The following is a 26737-nucleotide window of genomic DNA, read 5'->3' on the forward strand; positions in this document are numbered from 1 at the left end:
ATTGAGATCGGACGCCATGTTGCATTTGCAGAGCCCCTGATGTGCTTAAACAGTGGAAACCCCAAGTGACCCCATTTTGGAAACTAGACCCCCCCAAGGAGCTTATCTAGATGTGTGGTGTGCACTTTGAACCCTCAAGTGCTTCACAGAAGTTTATCTGTAGAGCTGCGAAAATTTAAAAAAAAACATTTTTTTTCCACAAAAATGATCTTTAATGAGCTATAATTTTTCCATATTTCAGCCGACAAGAGTCCTGTGCAGGCATGATTTTTGCGGGACGAGCTGACATTTTTATTGGTACCATTTTCGGGCACATAATATTTTTTGATCGCTTTCTATTCCGATTTTTGTGGAGCTAGAATGAACAAAAACCAGCAATTCAGGAATGTTTTTTTCTTTCTTTTTTTTTTCCTTCGGGTCACTACAATTACAGCGATACCTCATTTATATTTTTTTATGTTTTGGAGTTTTTTACACAATAAAAACTTTTATAGAAAAAAATAGTTATTTTTGCATCACTGTATTTTGCGACCTATAACTTTATTTTTCCGCTGATGAAGTTGTATCACGGCTTGTTTTTTGTGGGACAAAATGACGTTTCCAGCGGTATGATGCTAATTTATATTCGTCTTTTTGATCGCGTGTTATTGCACTTTTTCCAAGCGGTATGATGATACAGCTACTTTTCTGTGTTTTTTTTACGGCGTTCACTGAAGGGGTTAACTAGTGTGACAGTGTGAAAGATGGGATTTTTACGGACGCGGCTATACCAAATATGTGCGTTTTTTGTTTATTTTTTTTTACATAAAAATGTGTAATTTTTTAGGGGATTTTTACAATTATTTTTATTAATATTTTTTAATATTTTTTTCACTTTTTTTAAAAAAATTTTTTTTTACCTAGTCCCTTTATGGGACTTTCACTTTTTAACTTTGATTTGCAGGTATAATACATTGCAATGCTCTAGCTGGATGACCTGGAGGTTGTCAGGACAACCTCCGGGTCATCATGGCACTGGTTGGTGCCCCGCAATTACATCGCGGGGACACCGACCTGAGGCAAAGGGAGCTCCCGACCCTCTGCCTCCCCCTGAACACTGCGATCGAGCTCGATCGCAGCACTCATGGGGTTAACAGCCAGGGACGGTGAGGGTGCCATTCCTGGCTTGTCAGTGCAGGATGCTTAGCCACTGCAGCTCCTGCACTGATCGGGCAGGAGATACTGAAATTTCAGCATCTCCTGCCCAATCGCTGCTGTGTTTGGTCAGTCAGATTAACTGACCAATCACAGCGCTTGGGGTGCAGGGACCGACTGCAAGGGTCCCTACACCCCTTGCCGTGCCTCTCAGCTGTTTATGACAGCTGTCGGCACTGAACTACCACTCTGTGTTTACACGAAGTGGTAGTTCAAAGGCATGACGGGGATAGACCGTCATGGTGCGGGAAGTTACCTCCTGTCATGACGGGCTATCCCCATCAATGGACGGTAAGGGGTTAAGCTCGGTCTTCCAGGATGGGATTAAGGTGCTTGGTGACAGACAGAAGAGTGGGTTCACACTTATACAGGATGTCAAGAAATGCCTTGACCGCCTGGAAGCCGACCTTGAGAGACCGGCCGGCGCAACATTTTTTTCAGCAATAGAGCGGGAAGTGTCCGAAAACCTTACGCATCAATTCCAGTTCAATGTCATGCAGGCCTACCAGGCAGTTAACAGCAATGCTTTGCAGTAGCAGCAGTCCCAAAGCTACAATCCACAGGCCGGAGGATATTACCAGTAGCCGAACATATACTTTACAACTACCACAGCACCGAACTATCCTCTGCCACCACCATCTCCAGTTCAGAGATCTACCACGCTGCCGACTTCATCATCCCTGCAGCCAGCAGCATCTACCACGCTCCCAAGTTCATCATCTCTGCAGCCAGCAGCATCCAACACGCTCTCAAGTTCAGCACCCCTGCATCCAACAACATCCACCAAGCTGCCCAGTCCAGGAACACGCTGGTGACAGACATTAGAGTGGGTTCAACCATGTGAAAACACTTATACAGGATGTCAGCGAATGCCTTGACCGCCTGGAAGCCAACTTTAAGAGACCGGCGCAACATTTTTTTCAGCAATAGAGCGGGAAGTGTCCAAAAACCTTACGCCTCAATTTCAGCTCAATGTCATGCAGGCCTGCCAGGCTGCATACAGCAATGCTTTGCAGCAGCAGCAGTCCCAAAGCTACAATCCACAAGCCGGAGGATATTACCAGCAGCCGAACATATACTTTACAACTCCCACGGCACCGAACTATCCTCTGCCACCACCACCTCCAGTTCAGAGATCCACCACGCTGCCGATTTCATCATCCCTGCAGCCAGCAGCATCCACCTCGTTCCCAAGTTCATCATCCCTGCAGCCAGCAGCATCCACCACGCTCTCAAGTTCAGCACCCCTGCATCCAACATCCTCCACGCTGCCCAGTCCAGAAACATGCCAGAAGACTGCTACAGAGGCCACCACACCCACTCGGCCAAGAAAACAAAGGACAAAAAAAATTCTCACCAGGACGAAGACCTGGAGGCAAAAAACTTCTGCCAAAATTGGACCCACCACCTCCACACTCACCTAGCAATGTGTCTCTATTGCGAAATGTGTCACACTACCTTCCCTTGTGTCTGTACCTTCCAGTTTGTCTATCCATTCCCATAATTCCATCCATGATCCAATCCTTCAATTTGTTGCCCCTTCCCCTGTAACACCTTCCTCATCAACTACCACCCAAGCCTTACAGCTCCACACCCCCAAGGGCCACCCCATCTCACCCTCAGATAGACCCCGATCCTAAACCCAATAATTTTTTTTGTTAAAATTTTTATTTTCTTTGCAATATGTGTTTTCTTTGTCTCTTTAAGCGCCACCGCAAACCTCACACGTGTGTGTATTGTATTGTTGAGGGAACTTGTAATGAGTGTTTTACTACAGGTATTTTATTATTTAATTCTGCAAACATTATAGGTACATTTTAACATTACAGGTAGATTTTCCTTAGTGGCTTAAACCATTCCGTTTTGCCATGCCACACATCCATTATCAGAAACAAAGTATGCAGCAAATTTATCCCTCATCTGGGCAACTTCCACTGTAATCCTCAGAGGGTGATCTTGGTAATCATGCAATGTAACAGGTACCTCAGGTTCTAAGTTGAGTCGCTCTTTTGCAAGGATGAAATTGTGCATAACACACGCTTTCACAACCTCATCAATTGTCTTAATTTTTTGATTTATGGCTGTTCCCAAAATGCACCATGTAGATACCAGCAAGTCAAAGGCACACTCCAGAGTTCTTTGTGTTCTTGTCAGTCGGTAGTTGAAAATCCATTTGGTGTGATTTAAGCCCAATTTGAGTAAGGTTTTAGGAGGTTGGCACACATTTCAAAGGCCTCATCCCCAACCACAACAAACGCCCTTCAGTGTTGGGAAGAGGTTGTAGCTGTGGAAAGTTTAAATTACGATATAAACGTTGGCCCATGTCAGAGTTTTTGAAAGTCTGAGAGTCATTTCCTCGTCAAAATGAGCCAGTGTCCACGGCGACAAATCGACACTCAGCATCTGTAATCGCCATGGGAACAGTCGAAAAGTATTATTTGTAATTAAAATACTCTGTTCCACTTCCAGCAGGTTTCATAATCCGAATGTGTTTGCCGTCCACAGCCCACACACAGTTAGGAAAATCACAAATGTCCTTGAATTTCTCAGCATTTTCCAGCCAGAGTTCAATTGTGGGTTGGGGGAGGAATTCTTGACACAGAACGTCTTATAAAGCCCTGCAGGTGTCTCCAAAAATCCCAGAAAGGGTGGACACTCCAATCTGGAACTGGAAATGGAGAGATAACGCCTCTCTGGTAGCCAGGAATTTGCCGAACAGAAAATGAAAAAAAAAATCAATACATAGGTTTTCTAACAATAATACTATGAACATGTGTTTGTTTTTCACAATTACGTACCTCATGGTCACCAACAGACGTTCCTCAGCAGGAATTGCTCGACGTAGCTCTGTGTGATGCCTGGTGATGGATTCTCGGACACGTTGCAGCAAGTCATCGAAACTCCGCTCAGACGTCGTGTAGTCAAAAAACTTCTGAGGGTTTGCACGCAGCTCAGTGTACAAAGAGAGGTAGGCTCCACGGTTCTCTCGGAGTTCCAGGATGGGGTGTTGCCAGTAGCGACGATGACATCTTCTCAGTCTTTGTCTTCTTCTTTCTTCTTGACAAGCAAAAGCAAATGCAACAGCCAATTTCAATTGTAAATCAAGATTATCATAGAAGCTTCTCCATGTCTAGATCCATCTTGCAGCTGGATACAGCAGCCAAAGACGAGGATTTCCTCAGTGCAGTGTCAATATATATAGAAATGCCATGTGGCATGCCCTTTGGGTGTCTGATGTCAAGAAAAAGCTACTGCAAAACAGTGGAAATATCGAACTAATGTGCATAAATAACGCAAATGCATGTCAAAACACATGCAGCGTTTTTTTGCCGTCATGCGTAAGATGATGCGGATAAAAAACGCTGCGTATGCATGCGTTTTTGCATGCATTTGCACATGCGGAAGATAAGCTACGGACTCAAATGCAAATGTGAACCTAGCCTTAGTAACAAGTGAGTGTAAATGTTCCCTGAAACGAATAAAGGACGAATTGTTTTGTCTATATAAAAGTAACCGCAAGGGCAAAAAATGACATGTACAATAAATTTTGATCTGCACGTTATAAAATCCCTGACTTCATGCACCACTACATAGCCCATTTTCAAAGGATTAATAGTTGATGATTGCAAAAAGAGCAACTTCTGCATTTGAAATTACTTTTGGGACGGGATCTATCCAGCCAGTTATTGATATCAGGAGAAATTCTGTGTTTTATTAATGTCCCCAATATTTTGACAATGTTTAAATGATACAATTGGTCTATCCCTTGCTAGGTTATTAAGGTCCTTGTCATTTTCTAATAAATGCCAATTTCTGTTTATCACTTGTCTCAAAATATTATCAATAGGGCTGAGTTTAAAATTGAACAAAAATCTCTCACTAGTGCCCTTGTTCTTAACGGATTTATTATCCAATAAATCATGTGTGAAATTTTAACGCTATTAAAGGGAACCTATCACCCCATTTTTCGAGTATCAGCTGCGGCCACCGCCATCAGGGGCTTATCTACAGCATTCTGTAATGCTGTAGATAAGCCCCAGATGTAATCTATACTCTATACTCACCGGTGGGCGGTCCGGTGCCTAACATCTTCTAACGGTGATGTACTCTTCTTTGCTGCCTGTCGTTGCTCCTGCGCAGGCGCACTGCTCTGCCCTGTTGAGGGCAGAGCAGAAAACTGCAGGGCGCAGGCGCCGGACCTCTCCGTTAGAAGATGGGAGGCGCCGGACCGAACAGGGACACCCATCGGACCGGACCGGACCCCTGGGTGAGTATAACTCATTTTTCTTATCTTCCAGGTTACATTGGGGGCTGTAGAATGCTGTAGATAAGCCCCTGGTGGCGGTGCCGGCAGCTGATACTCGAAAAATGGGGTGACAGATTCCCTTTAAATGCATTGTTTAATTTTTTTTTTTTTTTAGGATAACCTCTCTCTGAAATTATTGGTCAATTCCTCTGATTGTCTCAAAAAAGAAGCATCTGCATTATTTTCCTTAATCTTAGGTAATTGCTATAAGGCAGTCCTGTTTTCACATGTCGGGGACGGGCACTATTGTAGTGGAGTTGAGAATTAGTGCATGTAGGTTTATAAGTCTGTTACCAATTTCCCATTTTTTACCATTACTTTAACATCCAGAAAATTCAGATTCTTGTCAGCAAACTCAGCTGTAAATTTCATGTTCTCGATATTTGAATGATTTAAATAATCAACTAATTCAAAAAACTGCTCTGTAGTACCAGACCAAACCAAAAAAAACATCATCCACATAACGTAGATAGGCTTTGATGTATTTGATATATGGTTTTTCTAAAGTTGTAATATATTTGTATTAAAAAAAATGCTAAATAAAAAAAAGATTGGCAAAAACACAAGCTGAAGGAGTACCCATCATGGTACCCACGTATTGTAAATACCATTTATTCATAAATTGAAAAGCATTGTGTGATAATACGAAAATCATAGCTTCAGTAACAAAATTTATGCAATTATCACTTTTGTCTGTTTTTTTCAAGATGTGTTTAATCGCCTCAATCCCCAAATGCTGCATAATTCGGGTATACAAATTGACTACATCAAGAGAGGCTAAAGGGCCTGTCACACTAAGCGATATCGCTACCAATATCACTATAACGTCACTGGTTTTATGACGTTATAGCGATATTGCTAAGTCTGATAGTTACCTCCGACCGGCTCCCCCGCTGGTTATCGCTGATCGCGCGAGAACGGCCTGGGCCGTTTCTCGTCGTCAGCTTCCTGTGGTGCCGACGAGCGAGTCGTGGATGCGGGCGGGAGGACGTCAGTATCGCCTCTTCTGACAGGTAAGTAGCGACCCCCGACCGCTGCTATGTCGTTGGTGAGATCTGTCTGTGAGGCAGCTCACTAGCGACCACTTAGCGATGCACCAGCGATCCTGACCGCGTCATATCGCTGGTGCATCGCTAAGTGTGACAGTACCTTAAGGAAAAATTTTTCTGCCATTCAATTTCATCATCATACTGTTCATGTATACAAGAATATAACTACTATAATACTGCCCCCTATGTACAAGAATAAAACCACTATAATACTGTCCCCTATGTACAAGAATATAACTATTATAATACTGTCCCCTATGTACAAGAATATAACTACTATAATACTGCCCCCTATGTTCAAGAATATAACTACTATAATACTTCCTCTATGTACAAGAATATAACTACTATATTACTGCTCCTATGTACAAGAATATAACTACTATAATACTGCCCCTATGTACAAGAATATAACTACTATAATACTGACTCCTATGTCCAAGAATATAACTATTATTATTTATTGTTATAGCGCCATTTATTCCATGGCGCTTTACATGTAAGGAGGGGTATACATAATAAAAACAAGTACAATAATGTTAAACAATACAAGTCATAACTGGTACAGGAGGAGAGAGGACCCTGCCCGCGAAGGCTCACAATCTACAAGGGATGGGTGAGAATACAGTAGGCGAGGGTAGAGCTGGTCATGCAGCGGTTTGGCCGATCGGTGGTTACTGCAGGTTAGAGGCTTGTCGGAAGAGGTTGGTCTTCAGGCTCTTTTTGAAGGTTTCGATGGTAGGCGAGAGTCTATGTTGTGGTAGAGAGTTCCAGAGTAGGGGTGATGCGCGAGAGAAATCTTGTATGCGATTGTGGGAAGAGGAGATAAGAGGGGAGTAGAGAAGGAGATCTTGTGAGGATCGGAGGTTGCGTGCAGGAAATTACCGGGAGACGAGGTCACAGATGCATGGAGGAGACAGGTTGTGGATGGCTTTGTATGTCATGGTTTTGTACTGGAGTCTCTGGGCAATGGGGAGCCAGTGAAGGGATTGACAGAGGGGAGAAGCTGGGGAATAGCGGGGGGGACAGGTGGATTAGTCGGGCAGCAGAGTATAGAATAGATTGGAGGGGTGCGAGAGTGTTCGAGGGGAGGCCACAGAGCAGGAGGTTGCAGTAGTGAAGGCGAGAGATGATGAGGGCATGGACTAGGGGTTTTGCAGATTTTTGGTTGAGGAATTAACGGATTCGTGAAATATTTTTGAGTTGAAGTCGGCAGGAAGTGGAAAGGGCTTGGATATGTGGTTTGAAGGAGAGATCAGCATCAAGGATTACCCTGAGGCAGCGAGCTTGTGGGACTGGGGAGAGTGGGCAGCCATTTACTGTAATGGATAGGTTCGTGGGGGGGGGGTCACATGAGATGGGGGAAAGATGATGAATTCTGTTTTGTCCATGTTAAGTTTCAGAAATCTAGCAGAGAAGAAGGATGAAATAGTGGACAGACATTGAGGGATTCTGGTTAGTAGGGAGGTGATATCTGGTCCAGAGATGTAGATCTGTGTGTCATCAGCATAGAGATGATACTGAAAGCCATGAGATTCTATGAGCTGTCCCAGGCCAAAGGTGTAAATGGAGAAGAGCAGGGGTCCTAGGACTGAACCTTGTGGGACTCCGACAAATAGGGGGCGAGGTGAGGTGGTGGTGTGTGAGTGGGAGACGCTGAATGTCCGGTCTGTTAGGTATGATGAGATCCAGGATAGGGCCAAGTCTGTGATGCCAAGGGATGAGAGGGTCTGTAATAATAGGGAATGGTCCAGTGTGTCAAAGGCAGCCGACAGGTCCAGGAGGAGGAGGACAGAGTAGTGTCGCTTGCTCTTGGCGGTTAAGAGGTCATTAGTGACCTTCGTAAGGGCAATTTCAGTGGAGTGGTGTGACCGGAAGCCAGATTGTAAGCGGTCAAAGAGGGAGCAAGAAGAGAGATGGGAGGACAGTTCAAGGTAGACGTGTTGTTCCAGTAGCTTGGAGGCATAGGGGAGAAGTGATATAGGGCGATAGCTAGATAGAGAGGATGGGTCAAGAGAGAGCTTTTTGAGGATAGGTGTGATGGAGGCATGATTAAAGCTTGAGGGGAAAACACCAGTTGTTAGTGATAGGTTGAAGAGATGGGTTAGGGTTGGGATGAAGACTGTGGTGAGGTTTGGGATGAAGTGGGAAGGGATCGGGTCAAGTGCACAGGTGGTGAGATGTGATCTTGAGAGTAGAGTGGAGAGTAGATCTTCTGTAATGGTGGAAAAGTTGGTTTTGGAGGTGGAGGGCTGGGAAGTCGGGAGGAGGGGCTCTGGGGGTTGTTGACCAAAACTGTCAATTACTATAATACTGCCTCTATGTACAAGAATATAACTACTATAATACTGCCTCTATGTACAAGAATATAACTACTATAACACTGCCCCTATGTACAAGAATATACTATAATAGTGCTCGCTATGTACAAGAATATTACTACTATAATACTGCCTCTATGTACAAGAATATAACTACTATATTACTGTCTGTATGTACAAGAATATACTAGATGCAGTGCAGCAAAGGGTGTTTTGCTGGATTGGAGATACATTTCTCCCAGCAGGTTAAAGTTTGGCCGGGATTTTCCCTAAAGACAAGGACCTGCGATGATGTCATGGTCACGTGATCAGCCCATGTGATGTCTACCTCACCTGTGGGAGGGGTTATGGGCTATGTAATGGAGGTTAGTTTTTGGCACATGGTGAGTGTGTGTGGAAGATACAGGAACTTGGCTGGAGTTAGCCTGAATTTGTTTGCTGGATTACCTGTGCTGCAGAGCTTTAGCAGCAAGACTCCAAACAACCCTGGGAACAGCACCTGGCGGATGCCGCTGACCTGGCAGCCACTTAGTTAAGGCCGTCCCATGCAAGGGTGAGTCTGGGATCAGTGGTTCTCCAAGCTGGAGTATATTTATGTTTTCCATTACTTTCTGTTAACCTGCTGTTTTTAAAGTAATAATAATAATATAATAATAAATTTTATTTCTATAGCGCCGACATATTCCGCAGCACTTTACATTTCAGAGGGGATTTATACAGACAATAGACATTACAGCATAACAATAATCACATAGATTATAACAAATACAAAGAGGAATGAGGGCCCTGCTCGCAAGCTTACAGTCTATGAGGAAAGAGGTAGACACGAAAGGTGGGTGGTAACAATTGCCCTGATTGTTTGGATCAGCCATAATGTTAAGTGTGTAACAGTACAAACACAGAGGGCTAATGGATGCATAAAGCATGTGGGAACATGATGCGGGGAATCTGGTTATGGTAAAACTTTTGGCTGTGCCACACAGGAATAGATTAGGTTAATGTGTTGAGGCGATAGGCCAGTCTGAATAAATGCGTTTTCAGGGCACGCTTAAAATTGTGGGTATTGGGGACTAATCGTATTGACCTGGGAAGTGCATTCCAAAGAATTGGCGCAGCACATGTAAAGTCTTGGAGACAGGAGTGGGAGGTTCTGACTATTGAGGATGCTAACCTCGGGTCATAAGCAGAACGGAGGGCGAGGATAGGGTGGTTTACTGAAACAAGGGAGGAGATGTAGGGTGGTGCTGAGCCATGGAGGGCTTTGTGGGTGAGGGTAATAAGTTTATACTGAATTCTGGAGTAGATGGGTAGCCAGTGTAGTGACTGGCACAAGGTAGAGGCATCGGTGTAATGATTGGTGAGGAATATGATCCTGGCTGCAGCATTCAAGACAGATTGGAGAGGGGAGAGTTTGGTAAGAGGGAGACCGATTAGAAGAGAGTTACAATAGTCCAGACGAGAATGAATAAGAGAAACAGTAAGAGTTTTTGCAGAGTCAAAAGTAAGAAAAGGTCGAATTCTAGAAATGTTTTTGAGGTGCAGATGACTAGAGTAAGTCAGTGATCGAATGTGGGGGGCAAAGGAAAGCTCGGAATCAAGTATGACCCCAAGACAGCAGTCCTGTTGCTGGGGAGTAATAGTGGAACCACACACAGAAATGGCAATGTTGGGTATAGGTACATTAGTAGAGGGAGGAAACACCAGGAGTTCAGTCTTTGACAGGTTCAGTTTCAGATATAGTGAGGACATGATGTTAGACACAGCGTTTAGACAATCGCCGGTGTTTTCTAGAAAGGCTGGCGTGATGTCAAGAGAAGAAGCGTATAATTGAGTGTCATCAAAGTGACATTAAACCACTGAAGTTGGACGTTAAGCCTGTGTGTTGCCTCCTTACTGCAGCCCTGCCATTGCCTACCAGAGCAAATCCCTACATATAATACTGCTCGATATGTACAAGAATAAAACTACAATAAAACTGCTCGCTATGTACAAGAATATAACTACTATACCACTGCTCCTATGTACAAAAATATAACTACTATAATACTACCTCTATGTACAAGAATATAACTACTATAATACTGCTCGCTATGTACAAGAATATAACTACTATAACACTGCTTCTATGTACAAGAATATAACTACTATAATACTGGGTCGCCCTCCCAGGGCTGTGGGGTACTCGGTACCGGGCCGGTCTCTCAGAGGGGAATGTCACAGCAGCGGTGACCCGGTCCGTGGCCCTGGGCGCCCATGTAAAAGGGGTAGAGTGGTGGAATAAAGTTTATGAGTGATTTGTGACGCCACCTGTGGTATTCAGCAATGAAGATGTTAAGCCGACGCTGCAGACAGATCCTCTGGGACAGATGGTGTGGTGCAGCAATGATGGTGTAGCCCTCCACAGACAGGGCTGTAGTCCCAGGGCAGTGTAGATCGGTGTTGGGGAAGAGGGTGCAGTGTCTGGCACAGAGATGTAGCAGTGCTGGAGAAGTTGCAGAAAGAAGGCAAGGACACAGCGGAATGTAGTTTCTTTACCTTGACTTTGTAAGTGCAGTCCAGGGTCCAGATTACAGATGGCACCGGAGCTGATTAGCCTGGAAGCAACTCAGGAAACTCTCTATGCAGATAGGTTGTGTAGTCTCCTTCCTAGCGCTTACTTGAGGGACATGCAGCACTGTGTTACACTGAAGTTCCTCCTTATTTCCTTTTAAATCTACCTCGTATGGCAGCTGCAGCCTTCTATCTCCTTTGGCTCACACGTCGCTGTTGTGCTTCCAAGTCTTAGATCGGAATAGAGCATTTACAGCTTCCTATTCCTCTGGTTTCTATTGCAGGACCGTCAGTATTCATACAACCTTGGAGACCAGGCTCCAGATCATGCGCTCCAGCTGGGAACGAGCTCTCAACTCTGCTCAGTCTCCCAGCTTCTCTCTCCACGTCCACACACTTCGCCCTCCTCACAGAACTGATTAATTTCCCCTTCCTGGCCCTCCTCCCCCAATTCTGGTTCAGAGCGCCCTCTGTTGGCCCGGAGTGGGAACTGTGTTGCATGTTATGGTTAACTGCTAGAGAGACCCTTCATTGCTTCCAAGCCTGACATCACCCTCCCTGGAGGAAGGCAATGCCACTGTGGCGACCATACTCCTGGGGGTGCCACATTCCCTCTAGTGCAAATTCAGTACTCCTGGACTGATAAAAAAAAACATATGAACAAATTAACAAATAAACAATTATAAATGTACAAGATTTAAGAAATATGAAAAATTACAAAAACCAAAAGCTCCAAAAATAGTCCTGTGACGATTAGTTCATGCGTCAATGTCCATGGTCCATTCCTGGGCAAATGGTGAACTATATACAAGGGGTTCTTACAGAGTCTCTGCAGGCACAAAACTTAAACGTTACATATTTACATGTACAGGTTAACATTTACATTATTTGCATAACTTATTTAGATGCGAAACCTGAGGGCTGGTATGCCTTGGGTACTACGGACAGACCTGCGTAACACTGGTGTGGGTAAACTGGGTAGTAGCCATCTACGGACTCTTAGACTCACCTTGGGTATGACAGATTCACCACTGGCAGGGCGAGGATTCTCTGGCTCCACTGCTGGTGTGGCATCTGCTACCTGAACTTCCTGATTTTCAGAGGTCTCGAGTCACTTCTTCTTGTACTACCAGTTGGGGAAAGGTCAAAACTGGCACCACTATGGCATTATTCGCTCTAGTCCAATTTGCAGGGAATTCTCCAAGTACAGTGCTGACCTTTTCTTCTTCCTCTATGGGTTGGATGTTGTTTTGCTCTTCCATTCTTTCTTTTAACTGGTCAGGGCACAATTTCAAATGATCTCTTGATAATGCTGCTGAGGTTTCTCCCCCATCCTTACTGATAAGGCACACCTTGGTGTTATCGAAGTTTGATGGTAAGATGATATAGGGTTCAGCTTCCCATTGGTCATCCAATTTATGCATCCTCCTCTTCCTTTTTAGGACTTGTTCTCCTGGTGACAAGGGAACTGCAGGTGCATGGTGATTGTAGTGCCTTTCTTGTATTTGTCTTGCCTGAGCTCGACTCTTTTCTACACACTCTTGTACTCTTTGATATTGCTGCTGCGTCTCTGTGTCCCAGTCAGCATCTGGTGACGTCACCTCAGGTGTAAGGACTCCCATATCTAAATCAATAGGCAGCTTGCCAGGCCTCGCTCTCATTAGGTAGGCTGGAGTGCAGTTGGTGGAATTCACAAGAATGTGGTTGTAGAGGTCTACCAGATCTGGCAACTTTTCTGGCCACAGATTTCTCTCTTCTAAAGGCAAGGTCTTCAGTAGATGAATCACCACCTGATTCATCTTTTCACACATGCCCTTGGTCTGTGGATGGTACGGTGTTGTCCTGATCTTCTTGCAACCATACAAGTTACAGAATTCCTGGAACACTTCCGCCTCAAAGGCTGGACCTTGATCTGTAAGCACTCGCTCGGGATATCTGTGTGGTCGACAAAAGTGCTGCTGGAATGCTCTGACTGCTGTCCTGGCTGTTTGATCCTTGACAGGCACGACTACCAGGAATCTCGAGTAGTGGTCAACGATGGTAAGAGCATAAATGTAGCCGGAACGACTTGGAACCAGCTTCACATGGTCCAGGGCTACCAACTCAAGTGGTTGTTTGGTTATTATTGGCTGCAAAGGAGCTCGCTGGCTGTTACGGTCCTTTCTGCGCAGGTTGCATTGTCCACACTCCCAGCACCAATTTTCAATGGCTTCCCTCATACCAGCCCAGTAGAATCTCTCTCGGAGCAAGGCCTCCAACTTCTTCCATCCGAAGTGTCCAGCTCCATTGTGGTATGCTTCCAAGACCATTGATGCTACCCTCTTTGGGATTACCACTTGCCAAACCAACTCATGAGTGCGGGCATTGATACTCCTCCGACACAGCTTTCCTTCATAGATGAACAGCCGGCCTCTTTCCTTCCACAACTGCTGGGTTTCTTCAGGAGCATCCGACTCTGGGCGTGAATCAGCTTGTGACAGTAGCTCCTTCACCAGGCGGACTGCGGGGTTGCTATCCTGCGTTTCTGCCCAGTCATGATAAGGCAATGGATTTAGGGTGGCCTCTTTCAGGCCAGACCATCTGTTTCTCACTCCTTGGGCACGTTGGGCTGTAATTGGCCGGTGGAAAGCAGGTAACTCAATTTCTTCAAGTGCCTCAGGGTCTTCTCCTGCATCTGGCAGATTAGGCATTCTGGACAGTGCATCAGCATTCTTGTGCCCTGCTCGGTACTTGATGGTGAATTTATAGTTAGACAGCTGAGCCATCCATCACTGCTCCAGTGCACCTAGCTTGGCAGTTTCCAAGTGAGTCAACGGGTTGTTGTCCGTGAAGATGGTAAACTTGGCTGAAGCTAGGTAATGCTTGAATCATTCATTCACAGCCCAGACTATGGCGAGGAACTCCAGCTTGAAGGAACTGTAGATGTCAGGGTTCCTTTCAGTGGGACGAAGCTTCCTGCTGGCGTAGGAGATCACTCTTTCTTTGCCATTCTGTACCTGTGACAGTACTGCTCCAAGTCCCACGTTGCTGGCATCAGTATACAACACAAAGGGTTGGTCATAATCTGGGTTAGCCAGAACTTCATCTCCTGTGAGAGCCATTTTCAGTCGAGTGAAAGACTTCTCCAGCTGCTCATTCCATTCGAATGTAGGACTCTGCTTTCTGGCCTTCTTGGGCTGACCCACCAGAAGATTTTGCATAGGAGTGGCTATCTCAGTGAAGCCTTTGATGAACCTTCGGTAGTAGCCTACCAGCCCGAGGAATTGACGTACTTCATGGAGGTTGTTGGGCTTCTGCCAGTCCCGGATGACTGTGACTTTGTCAGAATCCGGTGCCACACCTTCTGCACTCACTACATGACCGAGGTACTGACCCTTGGGCTTCAGTAGGTGGCATTTGGAAGGCTTCACCTTCAGGCCAAAGTTGGACAAGGCTTCAAACACCTCAGCCAGGTGCTTCAGATGGTCTTCATAAGTCTTGGAGAAAACAATGACATCATCAAGGTACAATAGGACTGTCTCGAAGTTCTTGTGCCCAAGACAGCATTCCATTAACCGTTGGAATGTCCCTGGAGCGGTGCAGAGCCCGAACGGCATGTAGTTGAACTCACAGAGACCCATTGGAGTGGTAAATGCTGTTTTCGCCTTGTCTGCCTCTGCCACGGGAACCTGCCAGTACCCACTAGTGAGATCCAAGGTGGAAAAATAGTTAGCAGTTTTAAGTGCAGCTAATGACTCCTCAATTCTGGGTAATGGGTAGGCATCTTTATGTGTAATGCTGTTAATTTTTGTGTAATCAACACACATTCTCATGGTACCATCCTTCTTTTTCACAAAGACTATTGGTGCTGCCCACGGGCTACAACTATCTCTGATCACCCCAGCCTCCTTCATTTCCCGCAACATACCTTTGGCACATTGATATTGTGTTGGGGGTATAGGCCGGTACCTTTCTTTAATGGGTGGATGATCTCCAGTGGGGATATGGTGTTGAACCCCTTTTGCCTTCCCAAAGTCTAGAGGGTGTTTACTGAATACCCGCTCATACTCCTGAGTCACTCGGTAAACCCCACTCTTTTGGTATGAAGGGGTGGAGTCAGTTCCCACCTGCAGCTGGTGACACCACTCCTCCAGCTGCTTTACAGAGCCATTGTCCTCCACCTGGTCGGATGACACCAAGGGCTCTGCTGCCCGTATTGCATTGTTACTGACAGTAAGCAGCTTAGCAACTGTGGCATACCGAGGTATTGTGGTCTCCTCCTCCCCACAATTCAAGAGGCATACTGGTACTCTCCCTTTTCTGACATCAACTACCCCTCCTCTGGCTGTCAGCACAGTGGGCTTGCTATCAGAGTACACTGGTTCTACCATTGCCTGGTAATCTTTTCCTCTGAGGCCTATGGCTGCCCGACACCAAATCAACATTTCACATTTGGGGGTATTGCAATTGGGAAAGAATCACTCACTCTGACGCTGCCAATTTCTCCGCCAGACAGTTCTACCTGCTGTCTTTGCATCAGGGCCTTGATCTCCTTCTGCAGGACTCGTTGTTCACTGGAACCAGCAGTCTCAGCCACATGTTGCAACAAGACAATAACCTCGGAAAGACAATTTTCAATCACATTGGTACCAAGACCACATTGGGTTACATTCTGGTCGATCAATATCCACAACTATCAGACGTTGAGATTTTAACTCTACTCGACCCACTTTAACAGTAATTTCTTTACATCCCACTTGCGGTAAAGACTGACCATTACTGGCAACTACTGTGAGTTCATCACTTGGGCCGCGAGTAAGTTCAGAATCAGCCCAATACCGCTTGTAAATATAGGGCATAGTTGTCACCTGGGAGCCAGTGTCCAGCAAAGCGTTCATGGGGATACCGTCAATCACCACTGGGAGGACTGGTCTCCCTCCAACATACTTGGCTCGCCAGTTCTTTGGGCCTTGTGGTCCTACTCCTGGGGGTTGGCCCTCTGCCCCAGGGGTTGCTCGTTTACTGCTTTAGCGAGTGCAGCCATACCCTTGGTCAACTCCTGGACCTGAAGACGCAGTTCTGCAGATGGTTCTTTGTCCAGAGTCTGTGCATCAGCCTCCACAGGGATGGAAGGGAAAGATGTTGCTTCCTGGTGGTATGTAATCACTGGGCGTCTAGGGGGTGCTGGATGGCTGACATTTGGTTCATGCAGCATCCGGATAGCCCTGTCTTTAAAATCAGCAAAGTCTAGGTCAGGGTTTTGTAGGGCTATGATGCATAGCTGAGCTCTGTGGGTACAAGATAGGAGTCCCTCAATGAATTGCTCCTTTAACAGTCCGTCTCCATCTTTCACACTGTCTGGGTCAATCTGCTTGACGGCTCGCAGCGCCTCCTGCAGGTTAAGAGCATAGTCCCGTATACTGTTCTGCGCTTTCTGCTTACACCCAAAGAATCTCATCTTGATTTCAGCTGCAGGGTGGGTGTCAAAGGTGCTTCTTAGCTTGGCCAGAATCTTTGTAACAGTCTCTTTATCAGTGTCCTGCCAGGCTTTTACTTCTCTCTGTGCTGCACCTGTTAGCAGCCCAATAAGGATGTTCACCTTCTGGCTTTCAGACAGAGGATACACTTCAAACAAACTGCACAGTCTCTCTTTGAAGTCACTCAGGGTATGTGACTTCCCTGAATACTGCGGTAGCCATGCCACTCCCGGTATGCAAGGCATAGACAGCGGCATTATGGGGACCGCTACAGTGGGTGCTATTGGAGCCGCAGCCGCGTTAGGCCCTGCATCTTGCGGCGCTGAGGGGTTGGCGGGGGCGTCCGCCGCTGCATCGGCGCGTGCCTCCGACATTCTCTCCCCCCCCCCGGTTAACATTAGCCAGGCCCCAGGGTTGAGCAGGCTTACCGGCTGCAGCTTTGTAGGCTGGATGATCGGGGCTGCAGGCCTCTGCTCCTCCCACTTCTCACGCGCTGTCCTCTTTCCGCACGGCACTTCACTTCTTCGCGCTCTTCGGCTGGCTCCGCACACGAAGGCCCGCCTCCTTGGGTTCCCGTGCGCGCCAAGCAGCGGGATAATGGCGGCAATGGTACAAACAGTCTAATGCACACAACACAGTCTCTGGCACACAGGACCCGGGGGACACCGGGCTCCGTAAATCCTGTTCTTGACGCCAAAAAGGGTCGCCCTCCCAGGGCTGTGGGGTACTCGGTACCAGGCCGGTCTCTCAGAGGGGAATGTCACAGCAGCGGTGACCCGGTCCGTGGCCCTGGGTGCCCATGTAAAAGGGGTAGAGTGGGGGAATAAAGTTTGAGTGATTCGTGACGCCACCTGTGATGTTCGGCAATGAAAATGTTAAGCCGACGCTGCAGACAGATCCTCTGGGACAGATGGTGTAGTGCAGCAATGATGGTGTAGCCCTCCACAGGCAGGGCTGTAGTCCCAGGGCAGTGTAGATCGGTGTTGGGGAAGAGGGTGCAGTGTCTGGCACAGAGATGTAGCAGTGCTGGAGAAGTTGCAGAAAGAAGACAAGGACACAGCGGAATGTAGTTTCTTTACCTTTACTTTGTAAGTGCAGTCCAGGGTCCAGATTACAGATGACACCGGAGCTGATTAGCCTGAAAGCAACTCAGGAAACTCTCTATGCAGATAGGTTGTGTAGTCTCCTTCCTAGCGCTTACTTGAGGGACATGCAGCACTGTGTTACACTGAAGTTCCTCCTTATTTCCTTTTAGATCTACCTCATATGGCAGACAGCTGTAGCCTTCTATCTCCTTTGGCTCACACGTCGCTGTTGTGCCTCCGAGTCTTAGATGGGAATAGAGCATTTACAGCTTCCTATTCCTTCCTATTCTGGTTTCTATTGCAGGACCGTCTGTATCCATACAACCTTGGAGACCAGGATCCAGATCATGCGCTCCAGCTGGGAACGAGCTCTCAACTCTGCTCAGTCTCCCAGCTTCTCTCTCCACACACTTCGCCCTCCTCACAGAACTGACTAATTTCCCCTTCCTGGCCCTCAGAGAGCACTCTTCCCCCAATTCTGGTTCAGAGCTCCCTCTGCTGGCCCGGAGTGGGAACTGTGTTGCATGTTATGGTTAACTGCTAGAGAGACCCTTCATTGCTTCCAAGCCTGACATCACCCTCCCTGGAGGAAGGCAATGCCACTGTGGCGACCATACTCCTGTGGGCGCCACAATACTGCCCCCTATGTACAAGAATATAACTACTATAATACTGTCCCCTATGTACAAGAATATAACTACTATAACACTGCCTCTATGTACAAGAATATACTATAATACTGCTCGCTGTGTACAAGAATATAACTACTATAATACTGCCCCTATGTACAAGAATATAACTACTATAATACTGCCCCCTATGTACAAGAATATAACTACAATAAAACAGCTCGCTATGTACAAGAATATAACTACTATAATACTACCTCTATGTACAAGAATATAACTACTATAATAATGCCCCTATGTACAAGAATATAACTACAATAAAACTGCTCGCTATGTACAAGAATATAACTACTATAATACTACCTCTATGTACAAGAATATACTATAATACTGCTCGCTATGTACAAGAATATAACTACTATAATACTACCTCTATGTACAAGAATATACTATAATACTGCTCGCTATGTACAAGAATATAACTACTATAACACTGCTCCTATGTACAAGAATATAACTACTATTATACTGCCCCTATGTACAAGAATATAACTACTATAATACTGCTCCTATGTACAAGAATATAACTACTATAATACTGCCCCCTATGTACAAGAATATAACTACTATAATACTGTTCCTATGTACAAGAATATAACTACTATAACACTGCTCCTATGTACAAGAATATAACTACTATAATACTGCCCCTATGTACAAGAATATGACTACTATAACACTGTTCCTATGTACAAGAATATAACTACTATAATACTGCCCCTATGTACAAGGATATAACTACTATAATACTGATCCTATGTACAAGAATATAACTACTATAATACTGCCCCTATGTCCAAGAATATAACTACTATAATACTGCCACCTATGGATAAAAAATATAAGAACATTATACAGTATAATGCACTACTAACTTTGGACAAGGGTGTAAACTAAATCATGCTTGTCATCTCTCTGCATCTCTACCTTATCCTACAATAAGTAACATATAGACTGTCATGAATAGGTTTATATTTGACATTTTTCTGTAGAACACAAAGGGGAATTATTGCCTTTGTGGAAGTTTCCTGACCCTTCTGTAGGATTTCGGCTTTATACATAATGATGATGTGCGGTATGTGTGAGCAAGTTTCGATCTGCGGTGAGAAATCAGATTCCCCAGTGGCGACTTAACACCATCCTCACCCTCCTGTATTTAGGTCGCATTGCCAAACATTCTCAAGTTAATTAAAAACCAGCGCCTGACATCACACCCACAGACAAGATGTGTCAAGCCAGGATTCACTGTCTGGTGGCAGCTCCTGGGAAGAGGCGACTGCACAATATTAATATAGCTCCAGTCTTTTTGGGGAATTCGCTGCTTGTCCTGTAGGTAATAAAGGGCCATACATAATCTCTTACCTCTGTAAAGGTATGCCAAGCTGACAGATCAGGACTTTACACCATAATTTACTATAGATAATATGGGGGGTGCGAGGATAAGACACCAGCAAGATGTAATTTGTATGCTGTCCCATTATCATTTTTGCTTGATAAGGGAAGTTAAAAAATCCTGACGGTAAAAAAGGACACATTGACCGAACACTGAAAAAAATCTTAATGTTTATTTGTGAATAACAAAAATCACTGATGTAGGAATGAGCCCTTGGGGTAGATTTCCATGAAGATTTTCCGCTGTGGATATCACTGTGACGATGATGCGTGTGGGCTGCACATTTCACACGTTCTTAGGCTACATGACAATTAGTTCAGCTATTGCAGTTGGAGTGTTTTTCCACTAGATGGCAGCAGAGTACCTCCTCAATGACAGTCCAGCCCTGCCATTCACAGACTCATCACAGACCAGGTTTCCCATATTAGGCCTCTTTCACACTTCCGTTTTTTACAATCAGTCACAATCCGCCAGGTTTTGAAAAAAAACGGATCCTCAAAATTTTTTTGAGGATCCGTTTTTTTCCCATTGACTTGCATTAATGGCGGATTGTGACGGATTGCTGTCCGTTGCATCGGTTTTTTGTGAGGATCCGCCAAAAGTTGCTGTCCGTCACCATCCTCAAAAATTTCAAAACGGAGCTTGTAACGTTTTTTCCTCTGGCGGATCCTGCAAACACTGATTTAACCCGAATTTCTTTCTGGGTGCCGGACAAAAAAAAATTCTCTCTCTCTCTCTCTCTCTCTCTCTCTCTCTCTCTCTCTCTCTCTCTCTCTCTCTCTCTCTCTCTCTCTCTCTCTCTCTCCCAGCGATTCCTTTAAATTTCTTCATTTTCACGATCCGTCTGAAAACGGATCCTGTGCCATCCATTCACATCAGTTGAGAACGGATCCGCTTGTCCGCCTTTTTGGCGGATTATAACTGATGCAAAAAACTAAAGTGTGAAAGAGGCCTAACCGACCAGATTCACAGAGTCACTGCCAGAGCCCACAGATAAGAATTTCACACATCTCTCCCTCAAGTAATGCCTTTCAGACAACTGTGCAACTAAGAAAAAAATACTTATGATTCTTTCCTGCACATGGAAGAATTACTGAAGGGTAAAGATTTCACGAGGCGTAAATGTTTGGGATTTTAGAAAAAATAAGTGTGAAATCTGCAGCAGAAAGAGTGTGGCCATTCTGCACGTTTCAGCCTTTGTAAAGCAGAAAGTGAAATACACATCTGTAGAATAAATGACCTGCTGCCTATTTATACACCACAGCTCTGGTCAATGTACCTTGCAGCTATCTATTGCGCAGTGTGGGAATGAGATGCACTTATTTGGTACTGTAAGCATTTTTGCCACGTGGAAACTTGCTCTAAATACTATTTGGAACAAAATCTGTATCCACTCTTCAATAGTGACGTAACTATCGAAAAGTCAAAACACATGGTTAAGTGGGAAGAAGATATGTATATATATTTTTTTGCCTGCGTCATGGAAAGAAGCAATTGAAATAACATACAAAATCAAATGTAAATGTTAATATTCATGAGAATTATTTTAAAATCTTATCTCATTGGTTCTACACACCTGTCAGATTAAAGAAGATTTTTGAGGATGGATCGGACCAGTGGCGGGACTACCGCGGTCGCAGCTGCGAGGGAGCCCGGAGTCTTTAGGAGCCCGATCGCAGAGGTGCAGTCGCTCATTGGCTGTGAAGCTCTGTTCTTTGACTGCCAGGCTGCAATTGGCTGCTCTCTGCGCACAGGACCTGTGATGAGGTCACAGGAGGGGAGGAGTCAGGGGTCACATGATCAGGCAGGTGTGTGTGTGTAGGACTCTGCCATGCTGGATGATGGAAAGTGTGTACGAGGTGTACGGAGCGGAGTCGCGTGTGTACGAGGTGTACGGAGCGGAGTCGCGTGTGTACGAGGTGTACGGAGCGGAGTCGCGTGTGTACGAGGTGTACGGAGCGGAGTCGCGTGTGTACGAGGTGTACGGAGCGGAGTCGCGTGTGTATGAGGTGTACGGAGCGGAGTCGCGTGTGTACGAGGTGTACGGAGCGGAGTCGCGTGTGTACGAGGTGTACGGAGCGGAGTCGCGTGTGTACGAGGTGTACGGAGCGGAGTCGCGTGTGTACGAGGTGTACGGAGCGGAGTCGCGTGTGTACGAGGTGTACGGAGCGGAGTCGCGTGTGTACGAGGTGTACGGAGCGGAGTCGCGTGTGTACGAGGTGTACGGAGCGGAGTCGCGTGTGTACGAGGTGTACGGAGCGGAGTCGGGTGTGTACGAGGTGTACTGAGCGGAGCCGGGTGTGTAAGAGGTGTACGGAGCACAGCCGCGTATCTAAGAGGTGTACTGAGTAGAGCCATGTGTGTGTACGAGGTGTACGGAGCGGAGCTGTGTGTGTACAAGGTGTACGGAGCAGAGCCGTGTGTACGAAGTGTACGGAGCGCAGCCGTGTGTGTATGAGGCGAGCGGAGTCGTGTGTGTATGAAGTGGAGCCGTGTGCGTACAAAGTGTACGGAGAGAAGCCGCGTGTGTACGAAGTGTATGGAGTGGACCTGAATGTGTATGAGGTGGATGGAGAGGAGCCGTGTGTGTACGAAGCGGAGCCGTGTGTGTACGAGGTGTAAGGAGCGAAGCAGTGTGTGTACGAGGTGTACAGAGCGGAGCCGTGTGTGTACGAAGATATGGAGCGTGGTCGTGTGTATACGAGGTGTGCAAGAGGTGTGCAGAGAGAAGCCGCCTGCGTACGAAGTGTATGGAGCGGAGCCGCATGTGTATGAGGTGGAAAGAAAGGAGCAGAGCGTGTACGGAGCGGAGCGTGTACGAGGTTTACAGAGCGGAGATGTGCGTGTATTTTGGCATTGGGGAGGCCCATTTGAAATTTCGCACCGGGGCCCATAACTTTGTAGTTAAGCCACTGGATCAGACTTATACTGGAGGAACTGGACTCACATTGCTAACATATTACATATTTTCTGGTCATGTCCTAAAATAATCGACCTGTAGAAAGAGGTAGCTAATTTAGGCTGGTTTCACATTTGCGGCTGAGTCCGCAGCGTTTGATGTGCATAAATCTGCATGCGTCCTGCGTACCTACCTTTAACATGGGGTACTCAGGGACATGCGTTTGTATGCGCTCGGGTGCGTTTGCGTACGGTTGCGTCGTTTCGCGGTATGCGGCAGGGCGCGGCGAACGTATCGTGTTGCATTTTTTGCAGCGTCAAATATCCGCAGTCATCCACATGCAGATGACTGCGGATATTTGACGCTGCAAAAAATGCAACACGATACTTTCGCTGCGCCTCGCCGCATAACGCGAAACGACGCAACCGTATGCAAACGCACCTGAACGCATACAAACGCATGTCCCTGAGTACCCCATGCTTTGTGTACGCAACAATTAACATAAGACACGCCCATTGGCCTTGTCTTGTGTAAATTCAAAATTTACTGGGAAATAGCATTTGCCTATCGTCCGCAAAAGCATGCATGCGTTTGCGGAAGAAGCGCTGCGGACTAAACCGCAAATGTGAACCTAGCCTTATTGAGCAATGTTAACAACTCTGTAGTTGAATTGTCTCCTCAACTGGTTTAGTTCTCACTTGATTCAAATAGAATCCCCCTAAAATTAAATATCTCGCAATCCATCTATTTGCTGTAACAAAAATACTTATAGCATCTAAGTGGAAATCAATAGATGTTCCCTTCATTTCAGAAATAATGAAAAGAATGTCTACCCATAACTCTTTTAAACATTCTTATGCTGTAAGAAATATTGCTTTAAGAAAATACTATTCCACATGGTCATCTTGGAACCCATTTCTTTCCTCAAGTCGGAATTCCACCTTTTAGGTAAAAAGCCTCTTTATATGCCAAGAAGTACAATTACATATTTAACAAAGCAAATTGAAAATTGTTTTATGATAAATACTGTTTCGCTAAGGATGATCTTTTCCCCTGTCCATACTCTCCACGTTTATCTGATCCAACCTTCTCCTATGCCCTTTTCTTTCCTTCCCCTCACATTTCCTAAATTTTCCATCCACAATCTTTTCCTCTTGCATTAACCTTTTTTTCTCTCTGTTGATTCTTCTTTGAATATACCTTCCTACTTACTTGTTTAATTGAACAAATTTTCATTTACTCTGTTATGGTTCATTACTCATCTTATGGACTACAACTATAATCCGCTTCCAGATATTGTTAAAAAAATCACCCAAATAAAATGAATATTGTTGAAACTTGCTCTAAAGGATAGTTAACGCTCACTTAGAAGAAATACCTGTCACCGTGTAGTCAACATGATCCAGAAAATGCTGAACACAATACTAAATCGATCAACAGAAGAGAAACTCTAAAAAAATATCTAGAATTCCTAGTTTATTTTACTATATTGATATATGGAAACCATCAACATGCAGGCTTTTATTAATAACAAATATGCATTCTCACATCCAAAAATTCCTTTTAATACACCAGAGACCAGAACTGGACATGCATATGTTTATGATCAGGGCTTCTGGGGTATAAAACTGTTACAGAGCCAATGAGAGCCCCAAACCTTACAAAAATGATACTACTGAAAGCCAGCTCCATCAATAGCAACTTGTTCATGGTTTCCAAGCAGCAACAGGAGATTTATTTGTACGTTGAAGAAGAAAAAAAAGGTGAAAGAAGCTATATTTGGTAACTAGACTTCATTTCAATTGGTGCCCTGTTCACACAAGTAACTGATATGAGTGCATTTTCTGTGAAAACGGAGATCTCCTTCTAGGTCCTGGAATCAGCACTACTAGAAGTGGTAGGTGCAGAATAAGGGTCATCATTATTAAAGCAACCACTTGATGGCAGCAAATCACCACTACATAGAGGATCATGGCCCAGCATATACCAGGCTGTGGGTAATTGAGCCCTCGGTCTGTCCTGTCCTACAGACCTATACCTGTGCTCACTCTCAGATGTTACATTTAGGGTATGTGCACACGTTGCGGAATAGCCTGCGGAATTTTTTGCAGAGAATCAACATCTCATCAGAAAATTGATGCAGATTCCTTGCGGAATTTCGTGCTTTTTTGCTGTGCAGATTTGGTTTGTGAACTTTCTCCCTTGTGCTTCTGGGAGAGGGAGAGAAAGAATGGAAACCGCAGCTGCGGATCCGCAAAAAGAATTGACATGCTGTGGAAAATAAAACGCTGTGATTCCACATGGAATTTTCCGCAGCATGTGCACAGCGTTTTTGCATTTCCAATTCATTAACATTGTGTGCACTCTGCACTGCAGATTTGAGGCGATTCCGCGCGTCCAAAAACACTGCGGAAACGCATCAAAATCCGCAACGTGTTCACATACCCTAAAAAGAAGGTAAAGAGGGAAGTAAGAAGTGTGGGCCCCTCATCTTATAGCCACCTGGACCTATACCCTGCAAACCACAGTCCCACAACATAACAGAAAACTGAATGATTAATCAAATCCATAAAACTATTATTTTTATTATTTTAATTGACCTAATTCACTGCAGACTGACTGTGAAGACAGGACACTGTGAGCCCACTTGAGTATTTGGAGGAAGGGTGTAGATTGGATCAGAGAGGGCAAATTAATTTCAGGATACAATACGGCATACAGGGACAATTAATCCCAACATCTCTGACAGGGACACAGGATTCAGTCTTTCTTTGTTTTGATAGTTCCTGGACCACATATATTAGATAACACACAGGGAGGGGTAATATGTGACAGGAGATTTCAGAACACAATTAGATCAACACTTAATTCAAGCACCTGAGAGAGGAATAAGGTGCGGTAATGACATTCAGAAGACTAGGATGAACTGACAGACGGAGGAATGTCCCAGAGCTGCACTGTATACAGTCAGATTGTGTGACAAACATGCATTATCAGTCAGTAGCCATGGGAAGCCAAACACAAGCTGTACAGTAGAGTCTGTCATCAGCAGAGGGGGGACACGGGCTGTGCAGCAGAGTGTCAGCAGAGGGGACACAGGCTGTACAGCAGAGGAGGGGGAAACGGGCTGTACAGCAGAGTGTCAGCAGAGGGGGACACAGGCTGTACAGCAGAGTGTCAGCAGAGGGGAACACAGGCTGTACAGCAGAGGAGGGGGGAAACGGGCTGTACAGCAGAGGGGGACACAGGCTGTACAGCAGAGTGTCAGCAGAGGGGGATACAGGCTGTACAGCAGAGTGTCAGCAGAGGGGGACACAGGCTGTACAGCAGAGTGTCAGCAGAGGGGGACACAGGCTGTACAGCAGAGTGTCAGCAGAGGGGGACACAGGCTGTACAGCAGAGTGTCAGCAGAGGGGGACACAGGCTGTACAGCAGAGTGTCAGCAGAGGGGGACACAGGCTGTACAGCAGAGTGTCAGCAGAGGGGAACACAGGCTGTACAGCAGAGGAGGGGGAAACGGGCTGTACAGCAGAGTGTCAGCAGAGGGGGACACAGGCTGTACAGCAGAGGAGGGGGAAACGGGCTGTACAGCAGAGTGTCAGCAGAGGGGGACACAGGCTGTACAGCAGAGTGTCAGCAGAGGGGAACACAGGCTGTACAGCAGAGGAGGGGGGAAACGGGCTGTACAGCAGAGGGGGACACAGGCTGTACAGCAGAGTGTCAGCAGAGGGGGACACAGGCTGTACAGCAGAGTGTCAGAAGAGGGGGACACAGGCTGTACAGCAGAGGAGGGGG

General features: G+C 45.7%; 1 long non-coding RNA gene across 2 annotated transcripts in view; it reads right to left on the reverse strand.

Moving 5' to 3' along the window:
* Positions 1–26737, reverse strand: part of LOC141046695 (uncharacterized) — a 218457-nt gene that overhangs the window by 73117 nt on the left and 118603 nt on the right. The window contains exon 3 of one of the 2 annotated variants that reach the window (XR_012219629.1): positions 21628–21800. The exons of the other annotated variant lie outside the window; for it this stretch is intronic. This is a non-coding gene — a long non-coding RNA (uncharacterized lncRNA). Of the gene's footprint in view, positions 1–21627; positions 21801–26737 lie in introns of those variants that run through there. 2 annotated transcript variants of the gene reach the window in all.

Source organism: Dendrobates tinctorius, unplaced genomic scaffold (assembly GCF_039654945.1).
Source record: "Dendrobates tinctorius isolate UK_male_01 unplaced genomic scaffold, ASM3965494v1 ptg000120l, whole genome shotgun sequence".
NCBI classification, from domain to species: Eukaryota; Metazoa; Chordata; class Amphibia; order Anura; family Dendrobatidae; genus Dendrobates; species Dendrobates tinctorius.